The 8,670-nt window shown below is 43.6% G+C and overlaps 1 pseudogene; it reads right to left on the reverse strand.

Annotated features, from left to right (window-relative positions):
* Positions 1 to 3,665: 3,665 nt before the first annotated feature.
* On the reverse strand, positions 3,666 to 7,158 carry LOC133907145 (pentatricopeptide repeat-containing protein At5g14080-like; annotated as a pseudogene).
* Between the last annotated feature and the right edge of the window lie 1,512 nt (positions 7,159 to 8,670).

Here is an 8,670-nt window from a genome sequence, read left to right on the forward strand (position 1 = left end):
TCTTTGGACGAAGAAGCACAGGAGGACCCCACTGGGTAACTAGACCCTTTCTTCCTATTTAGGACTTCTTCAGTCAGTTTTGCTGGAGCAATCTTGCAAAAGGATTCACCTAAGCTTCGTATCACCTTGGCTGAAACAGTTGGAGGCTTAGCAGAGCATGCAAAGCAATTTTTGTCAGCACAGGAATTTCTTTTGAACTCCTCATTCAAGAGTCTGATTCTATTACTTATTCTTACCTCTGTTTCCACTATAGGTTGGTTGGAACTTCTATTACCCCTCTTCTGATTAGGAGTGGAGTGCTTTTAGGAATCCAGATCCTGATGAGCCTGTTCATGATAAGTTAACTCTTCTATCTGCACATAACTATTTGGAACCAAGATATCTATAGAATCATTGGGAGCTAAATTCCACTGGAAAAGTTCCCAAGCTTTAGAAGCTAAAAATTCTTTAATCCAATAAAAAAATAGTGGGGAGGACAGAGAAACTATCAAAAAAGGAGTCCAGCCCACAGGAACACTTATAGAGGAGGAATTGGAGCCCATTGGTGCAAGAAGATGGACCCGAGTCTTGTTTTCGCCAGATTGGGAAAGAGAGTTTGAAAACACACCCACATTATGGTGGAATGTTTCAAAGATTGGTTCAGCTGCTAGGCTGCTCGAGTGTTGCACTACATCCACTTGTAAGCCCTGATTCAAACCCTCACCTTCTAGATTATCAATGTGCTGATCTTTTGCAAAAGGGCCAGCCTCTATTAACTCATTTAGCTGGACATCCTCTGGTAAAAACACCGACAGTTCAGCTTCATTCTGGTTATCTTGTTGATGGGCCTCCAAAGCTTCAACTATAAGAGCATTGAGATCAGGAAGCACTTCAAAGTTATGGACTGAATTAGCTTTAGACCTAGTTGCTCTCGAGCCTAAAGATAGGGAGAGACCGAGCCCTCTTTGAGCATTGTCACCCTCCCCCATCAACTTGCATAGCTTGAATCTTATTGTTTTGTTCCCCAGGCATAACAATTTGATCAATTAAAACTGGCATAGGACCGACACCCTCTGCGTTTGCCTTATTTGGACCATTAAAACCAGGATTTAAGTTTAGATCCCACTGCTGCACTAAGGGTTGGAGTGGAAGAAACTGTGCTGACCCTGAGCTATTGGATTGTGTTGAACATGAAAAGGAAGATTATGCCCCTCATTGCCATCCGGAGGCAAGTCTTCATCTCGAGGTAATACACCAAGAAAGTTTTGCTGCACAATTTCACACTGAACTGTCCAAGAGGACCCTTGAAACCCATCCCCTTCTGTGATCATGATAAAGCGCGGAACTTCCTGAAGGGTTGTGACTCTTGCTTTAATAAAAATATGTGCAAGATAGTCATCTTCTCTCTCCCAAACTAAAAGACGACCAAAGGACTTGATCTCTCCCGAAATGCATTCCGTGGACCAATAATCTAGAGGAAATCCTATCAACATCAACCAACACTCTCTATTGAAGTTGACTGCTCTGAGATTAAGCCTAACATTGTGATTAATAAACTTAAGAGTGAGACCTCCGACTACATGCGGGCTATGATGAACTAGGGCATCCCTCTCGCTAACTCTGGATCGCCGAACATAGGCCAAGCCTCTCCCAAAGGGGCTCAATTGAATTTAATTCACATTGACCTGGAGATGCTGAACTAGGAACTCCGATGTGACAGCATGAAGGTTCTCAAACTAAATCTCACCTTCAAGGAGCGGAGAAAGAGAGATGATAGCCACATCTTCATTAACGCGCTCTACCACAGCATCAACCACCTCACGAGCAAAGAGTGGCGCAGGATCAACTTCATTAAACATCAGTGGTGAATCAGGCACCTACACCACCAGATTGAGTCCCACGTCGCCACCTAGAACAATAGGCGAAGTTCTAGAGAAAGAATTGGGGGCAGATTGCAGCACAGGAGATAAAGCGCCGAGCGAGTTTCCTAGAACCGCCCGCCCAAACTTCGGGAACGAGGAAAAGATTTTGGGCCCACTTGGGCCAGGCCCAGAAGATACGGAGAGGGGCTGACAGAACCAGGTCTTCGTAGAACAAGATGGCCAAGTATCATCCTTTACCAGACTTGAGAAATTGCATGAAGGCAAAACAGGGGCCAATTGGAATGCCAAATGAAGGAAGTTCATGAAGGCAAAAAGAGGCAATATGTCTCCATTTGAGGCAGTTATGGCATTTAATCCGATTGACACAGGAAGAACAATTATGATTAGGAGAGCGACACTTGGCACAGCGCTGAACTGACGATCGAAAATTGGGACCCTGATGAAAGGAAACCGAAGCCGAGTTAGCATCAGAACTGCCACCATTCAAAATTTGACGCGAAGGACACGGACCAAGCCTTTCCAATCTCTTGAAAACAAATTTCTAAGGAAATTGAATACGATTGAAGACTGAAATTCTTTAAGCGGAACTTTTCGATCCGAGAGGAACTGAATTAGCACCAGAAAGCACAGAGTAATTTAAGTTTGCTTTAAGCACACCAGCAAACGTTCTGGAACCAAACTTCTTGATCACAGGAATCCATGAATATTCTTCCTCTTGAAAGTAGGCTTTAGATTCCGACCGCCAATGAGGTCCTCTGTTACCCCAGAGGTGAAAAAACACCTTAAAATGATCACATTCATAAGAGACAGATTTGAAAAGGAAGACACCAATTTCCTTTGAAGCAACAGAGAACCGAAAAGTTCTATCTCGCAAGTGGAGAACTTGGAAACCCGAAGCAAAACCACCAAGAATAGATTGAAGAACGATAGCGACTGAATCAGGGGAGAGCCTGAATTGAGGACGACCAAAGGATGCCACCAGAAAGAAAGGCCGAAGAGTCTCACCAGGTGCAATGACCATTGGACGACCAAACTTACATAAAATTCACCATGAAATGTGATCCCGGGCTGATGATCCAGAAGAGACAAAACCATAATTGCACGGGTAAGCAGACGGAAACACTGAAAGGGAGAACGCCGAGAGAAGGACGCCGGAGAGAAGGAAGACACCTCAGGAGGATCACCTCCCCAGGTTCCCCCTAGGAGAGGACTCCACCATGCCGGTCCGTCTCTTTTTTTTCGATAGTATAGTTATTTATGGTGTGCTGAGATCATCATTACCTTCAACTCATGTGGTAGCAAAATTTTAGTTCATTCTTCCAGAGGTGAGTTGTTCTGAATTTTCTGAAAGATCCAAGGAATTGTATATTGTATGCAGATTTCACAGTGTATTCTCCATCGGTGGCCCATTTCCAAGTGATTTGATCTTGCACTTCAGGATCAAGTTGAACCTCTTGGAAGATATAAAAAAGAAATATGAAATTCTCCAGCTGTTCCTGAGAGTTCATCAATTTGAGGGCTCTAATCCAGCTGTAATTAGTCAATTCATTCTGAACTGAGCGTCTCATGAACTCGGTGAGATGGAACAGGTTCAGTGCTAGGTCTTTAGGTGCTTTTCCTAGCAACCAGTTAGATTATCAGAATGGAGTGTTTCTGCCATTGCCAATTTGAATAGTGGTTGATGCACAACACAATTGTTTGTCCTCAGTTTCATAAGTTTTGATCGGATCTTTCCATGGCCTCTCTTGATGATCCCATTGATGCTGCAACCATCTGAGTTTAGGGCTCTTCCAAATTTGCCAAGGTCCATGATCCCAAGACCTCCAAGCTCAAGCATATGCATTCCCCGTCAACTCCATCCATGTGTCAGCTTCATCAACAAGCCTCTGTGAGTGTAAATACTAAATACTGTATCAACTTTGACACATGTCAAAGGTTCGTAGATGTAGAAAGAGAAGCAATTAGCTCATTCATTATGTTCTGAAAACTAGAGCTGCAGTTGCTCCTAATCCATTTTATGTGCTCAATGACTATCTCTACTTCCCAAACGTCAGATGGAACACTACTCATAACACATAATGACGTGTGAATTCCAGTTCTCAGCGTTAGATGGAACACTACTCATAACACACAATGCTGCTTTTAAGTTACCTGAAAAATATTTCATAGCCATTGTTTACATGAGATATTGAAAAGGCAATGTTAATAGTAGCCAAAATCTTTTTTGGGGAGCGTACCTTGTTTACAGAGTGCAAGGATAAACGCAGCGAACACTGAACAAGCCACTTCAGCGTCCAACACCAAAGATCTCTGGGGCCTGTTCATATTTATTTTTGGGACACACTTGCTAGGCATCAGTCGACTGTAATCGGGGTTTGGCACAACATGGTGATGGAGGACGTGTATGCTGCAGCATCTGAAGCCACTACTTTCTGGAACATATGATCAAACAGCTGTTGGACTTCTTCACTTTCACCGATTTCTGTATAAAAAAAAATGAGTATATTGTACGTCTCCAGATTTAGGCTACACCCACTGGTGAACATCTCATCCCACAATTTATTGGCCAGCCTAAGAAGATCATTTCTACATGGCATTTCCATGAGAGAATTATACGACAAAATGTCAGGCTCTAGTCTCTTTCGTTTCACCTCCTTTAGCACATAATATGCCTCCCTCACCTTCCCAGCCTTGCCCAAGAACGACACCAGCAAATGGTAATCACTTGCATTCTTGCAATACCCATTCTCCAAAAGCACCCTTAAAAGCTCTTCCTGTTCTTGATAGGCTCTCGCAAAGGCGTGCAACCGTCTTTGTACTCAGAAATCTCCCCTTCCCCATCATGTACTTACAGAACAGAGCAACAGCGTCAGCATCAACCTCAGCCACCGAACCGATCAAAACATTCAACACATAATCATCAACCAGAAAATCCCCCAACACAACAACCTCGGCACCTCTGCTATCTCCTCCTTTGTAACCAGCCTGTTGGAGATCAATGCAAGCACACACTCCCTATACTCCTCCTTCCTCGGTGCAACCCAGAGCTTCCTCTTCTGCTTCAAGATCTTCCCTTCCTCCTCCATCCTTCCAGTCACCCTAAACCCCTCAGACACAATCCTATATGCCACAAAGTCTGACTTTCACCCACACGACCTCATCTCCTCCAAAGCCCACCAAGCATCCTCGATCCTCCCCCTAACGACACATCCCATCGATGACCACCACCGACCAATCAACCAGTTGTTGCCATGACAGCCCACCGCCTCCAGTCCTCCACCATCCGCAGGAACTCGGCCAACCTGTTGTCTCTCCTTCCCATGGCCTTGGTGAACACCCCAAACCCGAGGGTGTCCGGCACGACATCCCCCGCGAGCATTCGATCGAGCACCTTGCACGCTTTGGCAAGGGACTCGACCGACGACGCGAGCACCGAGAACAGGGCGTTATAGAGCAGCGCGGCTGGTGGGGGCTCAACGGAGTCTAGGAGGAGTCCGAAGTGCACGATGTTGAGTAAACCTTAGAAGAATTTTAGCCTGAGTCGAGTCTTTTTAGTCGTTTTCTATTTCCAAGAATGTAGGCTCGAGGTGTGCTCTGTCCACACCAGATCAAGTTTCTATTTTTGTTAGCATCAAGCGTGGCATGCCCTGGACGTGCGGGATGGCACAAGTAGCGACTAGGTCATGGCGCGCGTGTAGGAATGTTGTTGCCGGACAATAAATAGTGAATACAACTAAAAACACTGCAAGTAATACTCTGTTCATGTGAGTGTGTGAGTAGAATGGAAAATAGATATCAAATATCTGTATTATCCAATATTTGTATTTGAACAAATGTAAATGTGGTAAGAAAAATCTGTATCCAATTGACAGATGGATACAAATATGGATACATCCGAATTCGTTTCCCAGATATGAATATAGATATATCTGAATCTGTTTTTCCAGAAATGGATATGGATAATATCTGTATCCGAATATGTAGGAATGCTTCTATAAAATATAAATTTGAGTAATATAAAGTTCTATTCTTTTATCTTATTCTCTTACATAATTCTTTCAATCCTACCTATTATTTTACTATTTAGTATTGTAACACATATACTGCAGTGATAAATCTGGCCATTTCATCTTTCATCCAACGATCCAAAATCATCTAAAGTCATGGTATTGTATTAAAAGTGGCACTTTGCCTTAGGGTAGATGATCAATTCACTAAAAATAAAGTTCCTTATGTTGAATTGTCATCATGCTCGTGTCAAATAAATTTATTATTTCACAATTTATTGTTAAAAGTTGTAGGATATTCGCATACAATTGAATATAGTATGTATTCAGATGTGGATTCGTATTCAAATAACCTGAATTGTATTTGAATTCAAGGATATTCAGATTTGTATTCGTATTAAAATAAGATTAGTAATATGAAAAGTGGACTATTCAATTCGTATCAGATCCGTTTCCACCCTAATATGTGAGTGCTCATCTCTGCTTCCGATCTTGAATTCGTGTGTGTAAATTCAAGAGAGATCGTGTGAGATCTGTGTTGGGTGTGCTGGACAACACGCGAGGGTGTTAGGGAGGTGGCCGCGGAGAAGGTGGGTGCTGGAGGTGGGCGCGACGAAGGTGGGAGAGGGGGAGGGTGGCGTGGGGTTTGGAGGGTGGCGTGAACTAGGGGGTTGACTCGAAGGAAGCTAGAAGGGGCCCACCAATCAGGGCACAGCTCCACACTATTGGGCGGCCGACGGGCCAATCGGAGACAAACAGTGAAACCAACAGTTGGGTTTTGCTCCTGCTGTGATAAGTAATAGATGGAATGACCGAATGCCTGCAAATATTTTCCTTGAATCTTTCCCCTCTATTTTTTTTTAAAAAAAACCAACCTTTTTTCTACAAGGGTTCGTTAAATCTTACAGCTAATATGTAATATTTATACTTGGCATTATAAGTTATGATTGCTCCACAAAGTTATATGCAATATATACTTAAAAGAGCAAGAACCTCGTACCCCTTCGGCGGCGCCTCACGGGCGATGCAGGGGGGCGCCCGAAACTAGCTGCCAGTGGCCGACAAATAGCACTAAGTGGCGACTAGCGTCCTTCTCCTCTCTTCCTCCTTCTCTCACCCTCGTGTTCTTCGTGTCTCCCATCAAGATGTGCTTTAGCTAGCCTTGCGCTCTGCTTGGTTGGCAGGCCTAACGCACCCCTATTATGGGCCCTGCACCTATGGCTCATCGGTGCACTCATGTTGCCATGCTCCCGCGGCTCATTTGTAGCCACACCACATGGCGTCGCCATGCTCTGCTTGCTATTGTCGGGATTTGTGCAGTGGTGCCCTGATTTTGCGTCGTTCATTCGTCGTCAGTTGGGATCCATGAGGAGGTTGTAGGATTTGTTCAGTGATAGGTTCGAATCCATGGGATCCTAGCAGTGGTGTCCTAGATTCGCGTGGATTGCCCATTGGTAACTGGAATCCATGCGGAGGCTATAGGATTCACATGGTGACAGGCTGGTTGTAACACCCCAAGGACCGCAACAAGCCTGAAATATCACTCAGACCAATTTATAGGGATGCTGAAGCTTAAAGGAAATTTTGGTAGCATCTCCCCTGAAACTGGAGAACTAGCAGCATCACACATAGAGAGATAACAGTTTATAGATTATCACACTAGCCACATATAAATCCTAGCAACGAAGGAACAAGCCACCACGAGCCAAATCATACATCACATGGCAAAGTGTTGCAATTTAACAACATAACAAGTTTAACCAAAAGAGAAAGGTGAATGTGCAAGCGACGTGCAATGTCAGACCCACCCAAATCACACTCGGCTTAATCGACACACTAGTCGATTAAAACGAGAGTAATTCCAGCAGTCCTGATATATACTCAACAAAGTCCAAGATCACATCATATACCGTTTATAACATGGTTTCATCACAAGATATAAATAAAGCGCAAAAGTTTAACTTTTATTACATACCTTGTTCACAAGTTCAGCTTCTACTTAGTAGCAGAGTTGTCATATGTAGTGGAAATATTTTTATAAAACAAAAGGTCAGTGGTGCCTTTGCCCATAATGCACCACCGAGATTAGCTCACACATTCCTCATCTACTCCTGCCCATCACTAGCATTGGTAGGATAGAAATATCCATAAGCAAGTTCATCGTTACCTACACAACTTAAGGGCAGCATCCTGAGTACGAAGGTACTCGCAAGATTTACATAATACGAGTATATACTATTTTCAACTCTAAGGATAATATATTTGGATGGATAGCAAGGAATAGCCACAAAGTTAAGTTGATAATGACATGAAGCAACTAATATTGATAAAAAAAAAATCAAAACCTCCAAAAACGTACACTTACTCAACTCAAATAAGCATCAACAGATGCTTCTCCTAACTACCCACACACTTTCCATTTCACCAAACTGAAAGAAATCTACAATGTTGCCCGATGAAACTTAAGCGTGCTCCATGACCGAGAGCGCATCAATTCGAATTTATCTTACACCCTGCAGGGGGTACTTCTTTACCCACACGACACGGGACTATTCAGCTTGTGCAACCTACTAGCTACACAAGGGGTACCCATGAAAACCTTTTCCAAATAAGCCCCGACCGATTAGAGTATGTGCCTATAGGTGCGGAGGTTAGCTAGGTCCACTCCCAGAGCAACCTAGATACCTCTACAAGCCTGCAGCCCACAACACCATAGACTAGCAATCCAAAGGGTCACTGGAACATGAGGTATTTGGCTCATCTTTACCATATTCGGATATGTGGTTAGTAATAAAAAGTGC

This window comes from Phragmites australis, chromosome 24, assembly GCF_958298935.1.
Source record: "Phragmites australis chromosome 24, lpPhrAust1.1, whole genome shotgun sequence".
Classification (NCBI taxonomy): Eukaryota; Viridiplantae; Streptophyta; class Magnoliopsida; order Poales; family Poaceae; genus Phragmites; species Phragmites australis.